At 42.5% G+C, this 18347-nt stretch overlaps 1 protein-coding gene across 2 annotated transcripts in view; it reads left to right on the forward strand.

The window, feature by feature from the left end:
- The window catches only part of DLC1 (DLC1 Rho GTPase activating protein), a 1452292-nt gene that overhangs the window by 1043292 nt on the left and 390653 nt on the right, over positions 1–18347 (forward strand). The gene's annotated exons all lie outside the window — the stretch shown is intronic.

The raw sequence follows: 18347 nt of genomic DNA on the forward strand, positions 1-18347 counted from the left end.
TGGCATTTTGTTACGTTATTGTTTTGACGTGTTATGTTGGTGTTGAGGTATTCGAAGGTAGAGAAGGAGTGTGTTTTGATTTCAACTCTATTGATGATGTTCTCATGGATGATGGCAACACCGCCACCTCGTTGGTCTATTCTGTCTTTTTTGATGATGGAGAAACCCGGGGGGACTAGAAGGTCAAGGAGGGGAAATGATGTTTCATTTAGCCAGGTTTCGGTGAGGAACGCGATGTCAATGTCGTGGTTCAGTATGGTATCAGCCATCAAATACACAAATAAATAACACGGGTTGCGATTTATAGTTACCTTTGACCACGAGTTATATTCAGTACCACTAGAATTATGCGGTAGGAGAGGGCCAAATTATGAGACAGGGTTGAGTAAATTATGAGACATGAAAAGGCAAATTATTCTGCATAATGCGGCACATTTTGTAATAGTATTATTTGATCATTTTTAAACTTGGTAACACTGTGTGGGCATTGGTTGCACCGCATTAGTACCAGTTTAACACCCAAATATAGTAATAAGCTGCAGAAAGCTGACCAGTCAAGTTTTGAAAAGGGCCTCCACTGCACTGGAACACTTGTCGCTACATTTTTAGTAACTTTTGAAGCGTTTGAACTAGAAACAAATTTTTTTTGATAAAATCTGCATATTATTGAAACAGATGTTGAATTATGTGGTAAACGCGGCAATTGTATAATCATGTGAAAATTGCAGCGGCCGATCAATTGCATCATTCCAGTGGGCCTGGTTATAGTTACTAGAAATAACTATAACTGGTTGGCACTGAAAAATTCACCAAACGATAACGTCACTTTAACCTTTTTTGTGAGTATATATATATAGATATATGTATACATATTCACTAAAAAACTCACCTAACTATAACGTCACTTTAACTCACCTAACTATAACGTCATTTTAACTTTTCTTTTTTAGGGAATATATATATATATGTGCATATATATTTGCAGTGAAGAGGCAGATTTGAATGAGTGTTTAAAAGATATGTCCGGTAGACTGAAAGCTAGAGGGTATAGTGATAAGATCATCAATGAAGTTATGAAAAAGGCTAGCATTCGACCTAGACATAGTCTATTCAAGGACAGCAACACTGATTCTCACAAACATGAAAAAGGAACAGTACTTGGGTCAAGCGAGGTGGACACCCCTAGACTCATCACCACATACAGCAATGGGGAACGAAAGATTAGATCTAGCATTAAAAAACATTGGCCCATTGTTTTAACAGATAGTGTGTTTCAGAATAGAATGGCATAAACCTCTAGGATTACTTTTAGAAGGGTGAAATCAATGGGGTCAATTCTCGACAAAAATTCTCTGGAGACTAGAAAAACTGCTAACTGGTTGCAACCAGCACAGGGTTTTAAGAAATGTTCTTCCTGCAGAGCATGCAAGTTTGGCTGCAACAAGACCCAATATTCTACCCCTTTCAGTGATTCACCCATCCCAATCTCTGGCAACTACAACTGCAGAACTGAATATGCAGTTTATGTTCTAACATGCATCTGTGGCCTTAACTACATCGGTAGTACGAAGCTACAGGTGCATGTCAGAATATTACAACATATAATAGCCATCCTTCACAGCGATCCAGCCTGCCCAGTAGCAAGGCATTTAAAAAGAATTCATGATAATGATGTAAATTTTCTGACCTATTACGTTATCAATGCTATCCCAATGGTAGGCATAGTATGTATCCAGTTGCTGGTGTAATTCACTTTCTAATTGGTAACGATGTGCCCACCACAATTGTGGCCTCAACATGCCTCACTGTTTTGAAATCATGATGATTAATAATTCCGGCTTCTCCAAGTTGATTCTTGAGTGCTGTTTAGCCATATGTATTTCTTTATTTTTTGTTAATAAATTCTTTCAATTCTGTGAAAAACAACAGAATGAATATGATAATGTGTTCAATAAAATTACAAATGCATAGTCCTTTCTTTATCTTTACCTGTAAAGTTGCATCATGTCTGATGCATTTACTATATGTAACCTGGAACTCTACACATGGTCATGTGACCAAGACCCCGTGAGAGGTCGAACCGCGTCTTTTTTTTTGCCGAGTAAACACCTAGTTTGCATATTCCAAACCGGAGTGGCTGGTTATTCTTGCCTAAACTGCTAGGAATTCTCAATTGCATAATTAAGTGGCGTCGGCGTCTCCTGAGCCCCGACCCATCTGGATGGGCGTTTTCTGTAACCGCTGACTAGTCTTATGGAAATATATATATATATACTTGAAGATGAAGGATCACAAGAAAACAACAGCCAGCTAGGGCAAAAATCTGGATCCCAAAGGATACAATGAGTCACAAGGAAATAAATTATCCAAGAAAGAAGTGACTCAAACAGATAGATTCACCAAAGAACAAAAATATATTTCCACTACAACGTTTCAGCTTCCGCCTTCCTGATATATATATATATATATATATACATATATATATATATATATATATATATATATATATATATTACCTACTGGCGGTCGCCAGTAGGTAGTTATAGATAGGACCACGTTTCCATAGGAAATCCGCAACATTCTATTTTGAATAACTTTGGCGCCGATCGACGAATCCTCGCGAATTTTTCAAAATAGGTGGGGCGCTACGCTCCGCTCCTACCCTGAAAGTCTCGGGGGGATTCGTGAAGCGGGGGCTGAGATAAAAGGGGGGTCCCAAAACGCGTTTTTCCCATGCATTTTTCCATAGGACCTTTAGACACAGCTACAGCCCGAACGGCTGAACAGAATTACTTGAAATTTGGCAAAGAGGTAGTCCTCAGGTCAAGGAAGTGCCTTTTGTAGGTTTGGTGTAAATCTGTTCAGTAGATTCTGAGAAAATAGCCTTTAAATCAATATATATATCTGAGCCAGCGTACGGTGCGCTTACGGTGCGCTTACCGTACGCGTACGGTGGCGTGCGCGAGTGCGATTTTGATTGGCTCTTAGCTCTTAGTAAACATTCGAATCGGTCGAAACCAGGAAGCAGCGGCCGCCATTTTCTCTCTCGCTCCCTGAGTTGGGCAGCAAAAACGAACCCCAAAAATGTGTAAAGAGGCAGTTTCATGAGATCCTAACCACCCAGCATTGATACAGGGGTCCCCAAACCACCCCCAAGCCCAAAAAAAAAAATATTTTTTTTTTCGGAAAATCGCCGATTACGCTTACCGTACGCGTACGGTAAAAATGTATAAAAAAAAAAATTATCCACATTCTCCCCACCCCGTGTGCAAAATGTGCCCGAAGGGCACCATTTGTGCATGGCATATGACAGATATGAATTTAACAAAGAATACATTTCACAAAGATGCGCATAATATGTCCCCCATGTGCGCACGGTGCGCGAAGCGCATCGTGCGTACATGGCCCATCCCGCTTAACGTGGGCACGCGGTGCGCGCAGCGCACTGCGTGACCACCGTGCGTGCACGGCACTAACTGCGTAAAGTGGGCGCGCGGTGCGCGAAGCGCACCGCGTGCTCACTGTGCGCGCACGGTGCGCGAAGCGCACCGTGCGCGCACGGAATGAACTGCGTTAACTGGGCGCGCACACCACGAATGGCGTAAAGTAACTTAGCATTTAAAAAACCGTACAAATTCACTGAAAAAACCATAGGTTTCACACACGTTATAGTTAGGAATTAGCATTAAAAAAACCTTGCAAATTCACTGAAAAAACCATAGGTTTCACACATGTTATAGTTAGCTGTACATTTCACTCGTAAAAAACCAATGAAATTCCCGCGTTATAGTTAGTGCAGGCAACTATAACTCACGCGACCGCAATCTTCTGCTGATGACATATGTGTCTTTATGAAAAAAAAATATTTGTAATATATGTATAGCTAAAATTTAATGGAAGAAGACATGGGCAAATAAGTGTCGAAATACAGTATTAGCATCAGCAGAGGATTGCGGTCGCGTGAGTTATAGTTGCCTGCACTAACTATAACGCGGGAATTTCATTGGTTATTTACGAGTGAAATGTACAGCTAACTATAACATGTGTGAAACCTATGGTTTTTTCAGTGAATATATATATATATATAATTCAATTCAGTTATGAAGATTTGGAACTCCAATGAGGTCCACATAAAAAATAGGGCAGAGAATATAAATCACAGTTATTACACAATAGTCAGATTACTACTACATACTCAATTTTTTACCACAGCGAATAAGTTAAAAATGCATAAAACATTTGTTATTATAAAACTTCATTATAAAATCACTTAATACGAGTTACAATTTAGTTATAGATCAAAAATCATGATTATATAGCAACAAATATTTATATGCCAATTATTTTATGAAAGAAGAGATCGAAATCCTTTATGGCCAATTCTAAATTCTCTCTTTAGCAGCAAAGAGGTATCTGCAAGAGTAAACCGGAGGGGGACAAGAGCACTGAATAAGATTGAAAAATAGGGACAATCACCATTATAACGGAATAAGCAAATTGCGATTACATCATTACAACCTTTACTAGAACATATAAATTGAGCTAAGTACATATGCAATTTGTTAATGTTAACCTTCCACACAATAGCAACTTCATAAATAACGAAAGTTTGTGCAAAAGAGCAGTCTGGTAGCATCAGAGATTTATGTGCAAAATATTTTAAAGATGAAAGATAGAAAGCGTTTACAACTAAAATATATATAGTATATATATTCACTAAAAAAAAAAAAGGTTACAGGGACATTATAGTTAGGCTCAGGTTTCACTCATGCAAAACCAGTGAAATTCAGCAGTTATAGTTACCTGAGCTAACTCTAACTTACCCCCCGCAAGGCACTGCTTATGACCTCACATATTACATCACTCATGTCATGGTCAGTGACATCACTCATGGCATCACTTATGACATCACTGATAAAATCATCCACAGAAGCAGTCACACATCCACTCACACATCTACACAACCACACATACACCAACTCACAAACCCGTACAACCACTCACACACCCACTCACTGATCCATAGAGCCATTAACCCACCCACAGAGCTACTCATTTCACATACACCTAGTCACACAGCCACTTACTCACCATACAGTCACTCACACAACCACTCACTCACCCATACAGCCTCTCAACAGAGCCACTTTCTCATCCATACAACTACTCAAACACACTCACATACCCATACAGCCACTCACATAAACACTCACTCACCAATACATATATTCACAATACCAATCAGTTAACCAAACACCCACTCAAACTGTCACTCAGTCACCCATATAACTATTCTCACATACAATCACTCACCCACTCCTACAGCCACTCACATATCCACTTACAGAACCATACAGCCAATCACACAGCCACTCACTCACCCATACAGCCACTCATATACCCACTCACTCACCAATACAGACATGCACAGACCCATACAACCACTCACACACACACCAACTCACTCACCAATACAGCCATTCACACAGCCACTCCCACATCCATGCAGTTACTCACACACCCACTTATTCACCCATATGGATACTCACACACCCACTCACACACCTATTCAGCCATTCAGACATCCACTCACACACAGATACACATTTACACAACCACTCACATATTATATATTAGAAATAGCATCACTCATTAGTATTAAACAAAGTATAATAATTTAACTTTTGTAGTACCCTAGTATGTATGTTTAATGCTCATAAACCTTTAGAAAACAGTCACAATCACTGGATGATGTCATCAGTGATGTCATGAGTGATGTAATTTGATATATCATCAGTGATGTCACTGACCATGTCATGAGTGAAGCAATATGTGAGGTCATAAGCAGTGCATTACGGATGCATAAGTTATAGTTAGCTAGGTGAATATAACTGCAAAATATCTCTAGTTTTGTGTGAGTGGATTTCTGCTGTTGTTTAGGTCTCGCCTGGCGTTAGCAGCGTGCATGCGTTGCTCTTGCCATGTGAGGGCTTCTTGGAATTGATACGATTCCAGAAGCTCGTTTTCTACTCCGCCCGTGTTTTGCATTGGTGCGCGTCATTTTGCGTCACCAATTATGCAAAACCGGGTGTTACGATTGTCCAGGAGGCTTTTTAGTCCCTCCTGGTTACCACCCTGTCCACTTTTGGCCCCGCCCACCAGGATTGGATCTTATACTTGCGGCAGGAGACAGTGTCTCTTAATTAGCTGCTAAGCACATTTTTCTTTTCTTTGTGAGCCACTCTCACTGCAGGCATGGCGTGTTTTTTTTTATTAACGGAGCATTGCGTTTTAATCCGCTTTAAATTTTAAATGCAGTACTGGGCTGTACAGAGCCCTCATTGGTGTGCATGCGCTACATGAATGGATATTTGTTTGTTGTGTAGTGTGCAGTACTGAGCTGTACAGAGCCCTCATTGCTGTGCGTGCGCTATATGAACGGATATAATAGGCTCTTGCTCTACAAGGTCTGGTGGCTGTTTGTTTAGCACATTCATACAGCGCAAATTGAACTCAACTTACAAGACACCCAGTTACATTACACAATAGCACATTTACACAGGAACACGTTGCCTTTTAGAAGGCACGGGAGCTTAACTAATTTGCCCAGAATCACACATTGTTAAGCCAACGCCGTGACTCGAACACCAGCAGCTTCCGCATGCGATCATCATGCGTGATTAATCAATTAATCGCACGTGATCATCATGCGTGCTTAATCAATTAATCTCCCCATGGTCCCCCTGTTTACTAAAAACGGGGTGCTAAGGAACATTCACATGCGCTATAAGAAGGGACCACTCCGTTAAATTTGTTTTGTGTTCTATCTACTTGCCGTTTTTTGTATCTAATATTCGGCCTCTTTCTGCTCTCCCATGTGCCCCCTTCAAGATCCTCCTCTCCATCCGCATTCTGCCAGCACCCTCCTACCCAATAGTCGTCCACCACCACAACCACGTCCACCACCACTACCACGTCCACCACCACCATGTCCACCACCACGTCCACCACCACCTCCATGTCCACCACCATGTCCATCACCATGTCCACCACCACCACGTCCTCCACCTCCACGTCCACCACCACCACCACCACGTCCTTCAACACCACTACGTCCACCACCACCACGTCCACCAACTCCACCACCACCACATCCACCACCACTTCTACCACCACCACGTCCACCCCACCACCACGTCCACCACCACCACCACGTGCCATCTATTGTCCAAATCCATGTTCCTGCTCCCTCATTACAGCTCTGTGTGGCCATTGTTCTGCCACTGCCCTTCCCACCTGCCCTGAGTTGGCTTGCTACCCATCCCCCTCCTCCCTATCCTACGTTTTCCGAGTCCATGCCCCAGCCCCCTCCCTCCTGCCCTGCATGGTCCGATGTAATGCCACTACCCTCCATTTAGCTTGATGTCCCTGCCCACGCCTCCTGCCCTCATTGCCCAATTCTATGCCCCATCTTTGCCCACTCGCTTAGCTTCTGTGCTTAACTTTCTGCCCCTACAGTCTTTTCCCATGCCCTCTGATGTCTGTGTGCATGCCCCTGCTCCCTTCTTTTTGCCCACCATGTTCCATGGACCTACCACTGCCCCTCCTATCTACTCTTGAGTGTTCTGTTAAGCTGCCTCTGCCCCTCCCACCTGCTTAGCATGGTCATATAGCTTCCACCTGTCCCTGCCACCTCCACCCCGCATGTATGCCATGGTCCATTTCTCTTCCACTCTCTTCTGCCCTCCATGCTCTGTTATGCTGCAACTGCTCCTCCTGCCTGCTCTGCATGGTCTGTTGTGAAACCCCTTCCCCTGACCTCTTTTGTTTGTATCCAACCCCTACCTTCTGTCCTCCATGGTTCTTTGTGCATGCCCCTGCCCCCTCCCTCTTGCCTACCATGGCTGTGGTGCTACCACTGACACTCCTGATTGCCATGCATGGTCTTTTGTGCTGCCACAGCCCTTTCCACCTGCCCTCTGTGGTCAGCCTGCTGCCCATGACCCCCTCCTATCTTTTCTCCATTGTCTGTGTATGCCATCATAGTCTCACTGTTGCCTTCCATGGTGTGTTGTGCTTTCAGTGCTCTTGCCACCTCCCATCCATGGTCAGTTGCTGTTTCTGTCCTATGCAGCCACCTCCCTCCTGCCTTGTCTGGTCTGTTACTGTGCCCCTGTCTCCTCCTGTCCTTCATTGCTCATTATGCTGCACCTGTCCCTCCAGTCTGTCTGGTATGGTCAGCTCGCTGCCCTTGTCTCTTTCCCCTCTGCTCTCTGTTGTCCATGTGCATGGCCCTGTACCTTCCCTATTGCTTTCCACAGTCCGTTGTACTGTACTGCCATTCTGCTTGCCCTGTGTGATGTATTGTGCTGCTGTAAATCCTGACACCTGCCCTATAAGGTCAGTTTGGTGTCCTTGCCCATCTCCCTCCTGCCCTCAGTTATTTGATTCCATGTCCCTACCCTATTCCTCCTGCCCTCTGTGATCCAATGTACCTTACTTGCCAACATTTTGAACTTGGGAAGAGGGAGAACATGAGAAATGAACCTAGGGAATTGATTTACCCCATTGACTTACATTGAAAAAGACAAGATTTTATGCAGGAGACATGTACACGTAAGACCTTTTGGGCTTCTAAACATCGGAGGTCAACTTCCTGAATTGGGTCTGTTGGCATGTGTGGTTGTACTGCCACAGCCTTGTCCTTCTACCCTCAGTAGTCTTTTATATTGCCACAGCCTCTCTTGCCTGTTCTGTATGGTTGGTTTGTTGCCCCTGCCCCCCTTTCCCATCCCCCTCCATGGTCTGTTGTGCTGCTATGGCCCACCCACCTGCCTACCACAGCCAGTTGTTGCCTCTTCACCCTCCTCTATGAGAGGGTCTAAGAAATTATGGTTAGTGCTCTAAACAACTAAAATGAGGACATATTTTCTGAGTTCTCAAATAGTGAAATATCACTTTTAAATAATTTGCTATTCTTATGTTTTTTATCCAGTTGATCACTTGATTATATCTTATACGTAAGGGAGAGGATGTGGAGTTATGACCAGAGCTGCAGATTTTGCAACTGTGGAACCAGGCTTGAGTTTTGGCCACAGCTCAACATCATGTGATTCTGGGCAAATCACTTAATCTACCCATGGTTGAAATCAAAATGTGTTGTTATGTAAAGTAACTGATGCAAACCAATACCTTAGGGTCATGTCTGTGCTATATAAAACAAAAACAAAACAAAACAATTTAGTGTTTTGCACACTTCTGTCATTGGGCTAAATTTGGGCTACATTTCAGTGATATTTGGGCTATATTTGGGCTCTTTTTCCTCCGGTTGCCTTCTAGGGAGACTTATTTGTTATGAAGCTCCTGAATTTCCTCATTTACTGCAATATCCTCACTAGAAACTGCTTTTAGTTTTCCACTTAGATTCCATCAAGATACTGTTCAGATGAGCCACACTTTTAGCATAAATTCAGAATGTTGGCACCATAGTTGCTTATTAGAACACTGTAGTAAAGCTGCTGATCACCAGGGAGTTAACCGGCAGTCTGCTGCTGGTGTTAAAAGTGTATGTTTCAGTCTGTATGTCAGAATGTTTTAATGAAATAGAAGAGGAAGATATTAGAGAACTCCCTTAAAATGTGTCCTATTTTTTCTTGATAAAATGAACCCCCTCATTTTATTCCTCTCTAAATTAAATGTTTTAAGTTTTACCAGTTCGATTCAATCAAGATGGATTCAGGTGTGCCATACTTTTGTCATAAGTAAGACTATCAGGGCTCTAGTTGTTCTTTAGAACTCTCTAGGAGGCTGCAGTAGAACACAAGGTAATTCACTGACAGGCTGCTCTTGTTAGAAGTACTTGATTTACTGAGAATGTCACACTTCATTTTTATGTGGCTGAGAAAGATAGTGTGAATTTACAGAAAATATGCTCTCATTTTAGCTTCTGGATAAGCTTCCATAACCTTTATGAGAAAATCATGATAAAACATTTTTCTCTCAAACATGATTCATGAAATCCCAATAGAAGGCCTTTTGACAGGGTAAAATCACCTTAGAACACACCAGAATTCCTAAAATTAGTATGGTATCATCAGCAAATGTTTATATTGTAACTAAAATCCATCACCCTTTATACGTTTTTGCCTTTTGTGTGACTCTCAAAACCTGCGATTCATTACAATGTTATTCAATGGTGTGCGATCATGTATATTGGTCACAAGATGGCTGCCAGCACTTCCTGGTTGAAGTGTTGGCAGTCAATCAGATCGCACCATGAGATTTGTGTTTATGCTCCACCCGGATATACAAATTTGAATTTCCTATAATATCTCGAAAACTACTGAACATATTTACTTCAAATAACAAAAATCGTGCTTTCTGGGCCAGGAGCTACCTTTATTCCAAATGTGGTGTAATTTCACCCAGTGGTTCAGGATGTAGTCAAGTCTAAAATCTCTATGGCAATTGACATGGAAAACACACTTTTTGTAAGCCTGAAACTTTGAATGCACAATACGAATTACTGACGCACTTTTGTTGGAAAATTTTGTGACGCTTATTCAAACCATGCCAAAGATATAGGCAAGTCAAAAAAAAAATCCTATATATATGTATCTATACACACACATAAATATATATATAGATATATATTTTCTCCAACAAATTAGTCACTTTGTAGTGCGCTCTTTGCACAGCTGGTGCCGGTGTCCAGGGTGGACATAACCCTCGAACAATATACTTCAACAAAAACGTAAAAATGCTGCACTCCAGGGAGGTAGTATATCCAACTAGGTTTATTTATCAAGTACAATTATCACCATAAATACCACCAACACGTTTCAACCAGAAAGGTCTTGCTCACGGTAATGTGAGTCCATTATCACTTTCTGCTATTTATACTTTATCCAATTATAAACCATTAGGAGACATTATGGGAGTAGTAGTTAATACACAACAAGTTTAAAATCCATTGTCATTATTTTTATATCTTATATCCTCATTGATCAAAGTGCATTATAATGCCATACATTCTCAGTTACAATATATTGTAGATATGTAGGGTACTGATCTATGTTTTATATTTCATACTTTTGTTTCTAGTTTATTTTTTAATTGTATATAAATGTAATGAAGAAGAATACGCCTGAGAAATAAGGCTCCTCTTACTCTGGATTGAAAAAGAGTTGCCATACTAGAGATCCATGCCATGCACTAAGTTGAGGCAAGATGCAAATGAAAACAGGGTATAGTGATCTATACCAGTGGCCCATCATCCTGACATAGATAAGTGAAAACACCCAATGTGTAGCCCTTTACATAACATTTAAAAAATAAAATAGAAACAATAGTCTGAAATATTATAGTATATATTCCTGGAGTGCGGCGTTTTTACGATTTGTCTGAAATATATATATATAGATGGCATTTTTATTATGTGTTAATGTTCTGTTGTAGCCTCAGCAGTAGTTAATTCAAAGGGTGTAATATGCCTATCCTTTTGCAAGAGAAGCAAACGTGCTGAGCTCAATCCACAGTTACAAGTATAAAACTTAACATACAGTGCAAAGCTCACAGAATTACCTCTAGAAAACTATGGCAACTCTAATGCGTCAGCGTAAGGCGTGTCATCTTGACGAATTTCTCATACAGTCAAGTTGGTACACAAGCCAACAGAAAGGGTGGGACAGGGAAATGTGGCAGAAAGAGAGTTATAGATGCCACAATATTAATATTGTAAAAATGTGTGCCAGAAGGGTACTGGGAATATTTTAGATATTTGTAAGAGTGAATCATATGCCTCGAGTGGATCAGATGTGTGATTCAGTCCTGAAAACATCTAAAGGGTGCTACTTATGCATTTCAAAATGCATTCTGAGAACACACATAATTTTAACTTTCCACGTGTTAGCTTCCATTCCAGTACCATGGTAAGCACCTCTTAGTTTCATCGGGCGAGATATAATTCTACCTTATAATGTATAGAGCTGTTAGAGTTGATTTTGTTTTTTATTGACATGTCCTATGAATCAACACCATGTTCTGATTTTATTAGGCAAGATTACCAACGATTTACACTGAAGTAGTTGCTGCGCTTTTACCTGTAATGTGCTGGAACCCTTGTTTCGAAACACTTCATAAGTGTTTCCTTGTGAAACCAACAAGAAAGCTAACAAGGCAAGGACACATGAACGGACAGTCCGCAAATACACTTAAATAGCCCTCACCACGGGAGCGGCCTCCAGTGAAGGCTTTGTAGTCTTAACATTGGAAAAAAACAGAGTAGTAAATAGGCTTTATTAGGTCCTCTGGTTTAGGGGTAAAAATACCCTTGTAGAGGGTGACACAATGGCAGAAACATGCTGACGCACTGCTAGTGGGCGAATTGACCCCCATGTATTTTACCCCTATCCCAAAGGACACAATAAATTCCAGATAATCCAGGCTGGGGGTAGTTTTAATAAATTCTCTTTTTTTATATTCCTCTGCACCCTCACCCTCGTACCACACATAACAGGAGAGTGGCAGAATCCCAACCCCTGCACAACCCCAAGAAAAACCTCTGGATCTCCCCAGCAACTCAGTGGGTCATAGCTCGCAGTGTGATTGGTTTGATTGCTGCCGGAAGGGGCCCGAGGATGAAGCATGCCAGCCTATAGGTGGGAGATGGCCTTACATCCTGATACACTGAGTACCTAGGACTCATGTTGTGTTCAGTGTGGTAGTCAGTACCTGATAAACAGTGAGGCCTGTTCTAGGGGTCATGGAAAGTCATAAGTTACGGATATGTGTGCGGTATTCGTGCTGCATTGTTATTTGCCACTAATTTACCAAGACACTGAGTGCTTACGCAGAACAATTCAATGGGACCATGTACAATCTTTGTACACTTGGCCCTTAACTGTGGGATGGACGCACCCTAGACACTCTTGTGATGTCGTTTCAGTTCTTCAAGTCAGCTTCCTCACGATTCTTGTCCAGGTGCTGTCTTGAATTGGTCCTCCACTCAGATTGTTTGTTCTTCCTCACCTCGGTCAGGACAGCACGTCTCCAGTTAAATTAGTCGAGTTCCTCATCTTCCAAAAAATGTAGCAGCAGCTTCAGTCATGCTGTCTGTACCTAGGCTTAGTCATAACCTCAAGCACAGTAGTAACTGAGCGCTATGTTCCTAGTATGTCCCCTCTGTGAGCTGGTGTTACAGTGCTTTACCTTAAAGTGCAAAGAAATGCAGGCCACTTGCTCCAGAAGACCATTACTTGTTGGAAACTGGAAGCAGGGGCAGGGGGCGGCAACACCCATTCAGATGATGTGTGAAAATGTCTCCAGGGATCTACACTGGGGAGAGTAGAGGAAAAAGAAGTTTGTTGGGATGTGGATTGGCTTCCCATATGAGACATCTCCACCAAATAGTCAGAGGAACTGGCAACGGAGGCTTCTCTGCTAAGGCGGAGGATCGTCGCCCCACTGCCTGCAGCACTGCAAATAAAGGAAAAATAAAATGATCATAATGCGCTGTTATTATCATTTTATTTTTCCGTTCTCAGGCAGATTGGTAGGCGGGGCGGGGCGAGGCTGCCCTGAGCAGGGAAGGGGAGGAGTGGTTTTCCCACTCCAAGTGAGCATAAATGTTTGGCCGGCCCTCTTGGGCACTTCACTGGTTTTTGGTGCTTGGCACCAGTACTTAATTGTCAACACCACATGGTGGCAATACTCATCTAATTTAGAGAGGGGCAGAACAATGGTTGTTTATGAATACAATATACATAAAAATTACTAATACCTGCCTCCTCAGTCTTTCCTTTGGAGACCAAGAATAATCTGAACTGTCGCACTTGCAGGCGAGAGAGATGGTTACTAGTTGTTTTGCCAACGATCAGAGGGGCGATGGGGATTGCAAGCTGCTGTCGCCTTCTGGTCAGGGACCTGACATTCGTTTTTTTTTTACAAATTAAGCACTGGCTTTAGTCTGACAAGGAACTTCCTGGGCACCTCATTTTAAATTAATTCAGAATTACAGAAAGGGTGTGTGGCTTGTTTGTGCACCGACAGCATTTCAGTTATATATAGCGCAAATGTAAGATATTCGAGCACTTTACATGAGCACCAGTTACATTACACAAGGTCGCATTTGTTTTCTCAGGCAAGGGAAGATTACGTGATTTACCCAGAATCACAGGATGTTGAGCTGACGCCGAGATTCGAACCTGGTCCCCCATTTCCCAAAGTCGGCGGCTCTTGCTATATTGCCACATGCTCACTTGATCCGACTTGGTGATTCAATGAACTATTAAACTCCCGCCCTCCATTGTTTCTACAATAAACTCGCAATAACCTTTGCAACAACAAAAGATGAAAAGAATTTCAAAAGCATCTCACTTATTATTTTATCAATAAAACGGCGACATTCCACGACCTCGATCAGGCATCGGGTTTGCTTGAGAAAGCAACAATAAATGTAGCAGAATCTATCTTTCAAGGAAATGCCATCGGATGCCAGATGCGCACATGGATGGGCGTTTACTGCTCGCTTGATAAGGGCTGGAACAAGTTTCCTTCCTCGCCAGAGCAGTTTATCAACCAAAACTTTAGATGTGAACGAGCCCGACCAGTTCCAACTCTTCTGCGGGCCACAAGTCTGAAGCTGTCGTAGGGAGTCGATCTGAAGTCAACTGAACACTTTTCACATTCTGTTCTCTTGTTTTTTATTTGTGCAGAACAGAGATTAGCTCGCGCAGGTACTCTGAGGCAAGTGAAGATAATGTGTTGTTTTGTGCTATCTCCATTGTAAGCACCACAGCCCCTCGATTCCAGGAAAAAGGGGTGAAGGTTCTCAGGTTGAAGGAGCATTTAAGAAATGAAGCTCACTCCACATTTTTTGTTAAAGATACAGTTGATGATGCCTTTTCCAGTCAGTGATGCCAAAGGCTAAGACTTAGAGATGAAGCTCTTTGGACGTAGAAACGGATTCATTTTTATTACTGCTTGTCAATAAAAAATGTTTTAAATATCACAGCTGACTGTAAAACACTCAGACCGTGGCTTTATTCAACATAACCCTGCCTCATCAGGAGAGGAGATTTAACAATGCAAGAATACTTTTTTAACTCAGTTTCCGGGAGCTGCTTATCCTCTAGCGTACCTCACTCATATCTGCTTCCCTTTCATATCCCATTGCAGATTCCCTGCCGAAGACCCTGTAGTACTGATGCCTATGTAATAATACCAAGCACATACATTGATCATACTCTAACGCAGTTGTCTTCAAACTTTATTACGCCAAGTCCCCCTGAGCAAATGTTTTTGCTTCAGGCCCCAAACAATCTGACATGCTTAGTGAGACTACATTTTTGAATGTGAGGAAGGTGTGTATTTAGAGGAATCTTATTCAATTGTGGGAAAAGTACTGGGGCATGAGGTGTACAGGAGTAGGGCTTTCAGTGCTTAATTTGAGCTGCTGGTTTCTGGTGCTGGGCACCGGCACTTAATTGTCAACACTTGTGCTTGTGACAGTCTGCCACAAGGTGGCACTGTCTGGCTAATTTGAAGATTACCACAACAGCAGTTAATTATTAATTCAATATACATTAAAAACACTATCACCTGCTGCCCAAGCCATTATTAGAGATTTGGAGGCCTGAAACAGTCTGAACTGTCACACTTATAAGAGTGTGATATTAGTAGTTGGGTTGTTACTATCATTGGCAGCACAGACAGGGTCGATGTGTGGTGCAAGCTGCAATGGCCTCCTGATGAGAGCTCTGGCACTTATTCTTTTGACAAATGAAGCACTGGCGGCCTTTCCTCTTGCCTCCTCACTCCGGCCCTTGCAGTCCTTTATCACCGCTAAGTTCTGCATTGCTTCTGCCTGACATGAACAGTCTTTTGGCCTATCTTATAAATATTTGTTTAGTGCCCTTCCTTCCTTACTCCTGCAGCTCTCCCTACATCTCTCCTTGCACTGATTTAACTCCCCAGACTCTTGCAGCACACCCTCCTTCCAGGACATATTGCTAAATGCATACTCTTCTGCAGGGTGTCACCTTCTGTGGACTCATTTTCATCCGCCAAATAATCACACTTATTTCCATGAACCTGATTGTGACCACCTGCCCTGAAAAACCTTCCTCAACCCAAGAAAATATTTGATCTCCATTGAATTTAATTCAATCACCCTTCAAAACCTTTCAATCTCACAGCCTAGGTGACGCAAAATGTTGAAAGATTTGCGCCAGGATCATGCAGCACGGTTTCCCCCACACTCCTCTAATCATCCTTCAGTGCTCCCTCAGGCGATGCTTCTGCATAACCCCTCTCCCCAAGATTTTGGAGATCGCCCATGATCTTGACTGGCACACTTCTTAATCCTTACAATCTCCCTCCCATTAGAATGATCACCTCATCTTCACTGAACGATCCTCCCGTTAATCTCCTTAAGTGCACCACCCCTTGAAGACCCTGTTGCACTCTATTCCTGGAGTGCCACCTCTCTCTGGGCTCCATTCCTCTCCAGTGATGGCTGGTTATTTTAAAGAGTAGTATGGAGGGCACGCACATACACACTCACTTCCACCCATCCACAATCAAACACATTGTTTATCTCTGACACCAGGTTATACTCACGCTCATCCATTTATAAGCACATACTTAGATCCACCCATTCAAAAGCACATGCATGCACTCACTTGCATACATTCATATCAGCACATGGATACAAATACACATACATTCACACATACACCCATCCATTCAATGCAGCACTTATCAGGCCACAAGGATAGAAGACACGACCAGCGTGTGAAGGAGGGGAGAACCATGATGGCCCAGAAAGGAGCTTAAGGTTTCAAGAGGAAAAGAGGAACCAGAAGATCGGTGCCATCTCCTCTAATGTGTGGAGGACCTTCCCTAACTCATCACAGAGTGACGAGTTGGGAAAGTATGGTGTGAAGTGTCACCGATAGACAGCTGGTCCTGAGCACATCATGGCTTAAACCTAAAGCACCCATGACTGACTCTATCAGCGACACTCCCACTTGTCATCATGAGAAGGAGGATCCTCACAGGCCTTTGCTAAGTGGAATCAATGCTGAACAGATGAGCCTCAGTTGTCCCAGGCTAAATGCTGGGAAGAATGAGGTACTCATCCATGGCAAGCAGCCTTCAATCTGGTTGACTGCTTGGTGGCCTGACTTCCCGGGCCCTTTACCTTTACCTAAGCCAAGAGTCTAAAAATTAGGCATCTGGTTTGACTCAAAGCTATCATTTGACAATCAATTGTGGGACAATGTTTTGGGATTTTAATATCCCTGAAAAAAAAACCTTGCTTTCTTGCCAGAGGTAGCAAGGAAGACAGTGGCGCAACCTTTGATTATGTCCAGACTGGATTACTGCAACGCACTATATCTGGGGGTTACTCAGTCACGACTAATGAGACTCCAGCATGTGCAGAACATGGCAGCTTGGCTTCTAATATATCTGCCCAGACGCTTCCCCTCAGCTCCTACCTTGGCAAAGTTGCATTGGCTTCCTTTGAAGGAGCGGGTTTCCTTTAAAGCCATGTGCTATTGCCACAAAATTCTCAACAAAAAGGCCCTAGTTATTTGCATCCTTTGGTTTGCAACCTACTCCCCAAAGAGAAACTTGAGATCTCATGGCATTTCCTTAGTGTGTATTCCCAGCATCAAAGGAGCTCGTCCTGGAGGATGCTCTTTCAGCTTTCTGGCAGCCAGGGTGTGGAACTCCCTGTCAGAATTATCCTTTCGTAAGAGACTAAAAACTTGGTTCTTTAGATCTACATTTTTGGCACTTCATGCTTTGTACCATGGGAAGGAAACCCCAGCGCTAGGACACGTCTGCTGACGTAACTATGCACTCTATAGATTACATCATTATTCAAATTACTATTATTATTATTATTATGATTATTATTATTATTTTTATTATGTCATCGCCCTGAGGGCGGTAACATCTTCAGCTGGGCAAACCATGCCTCACACTGCCAGGAGTGGAGCCCTAATGTCGATATGGACGAACCACAACAGTTCCTGTTCTTCCCTTCGGGCCCTTGTTTGAGACCATTTCTCAACACTTGCCACAGATGTTTTTCATTACAACCACAACTTCCAGTGAAAAGGGTCCAAAACAACTTTAACCTACGCAATGACGCTGATAAACCTTTCAACTTTATTGGTAAGGTTGCTTAAATCTATTTATGGTTTTTTTAGTACTTTTTTCTTCTTAGCCTGTTCATACTCGTTTTGTGAGTAGGAAAGTGATTCTCGTGTTTCTTTGATGTGAAAGTGTTCCCCCCCCCCCCCTTTAGATGATGCCAGGGCCCCGAGGGACTCACC

The sequence above is a fragment of the Triturus cristatus genome, chromosome 2_2, assembly GCF_964204655.1.
Source record: "Triturus cristatus chromosome 2_2, aTriCri1.1, whole genome shotgun sequence".
NCBI classification, from domain to species: domain Eukaryota; kingdom Metazoa; phylum Chordata; class Amphibia; order Caudata; family Salamandridae; genus Triturus; species Triturus cristatus.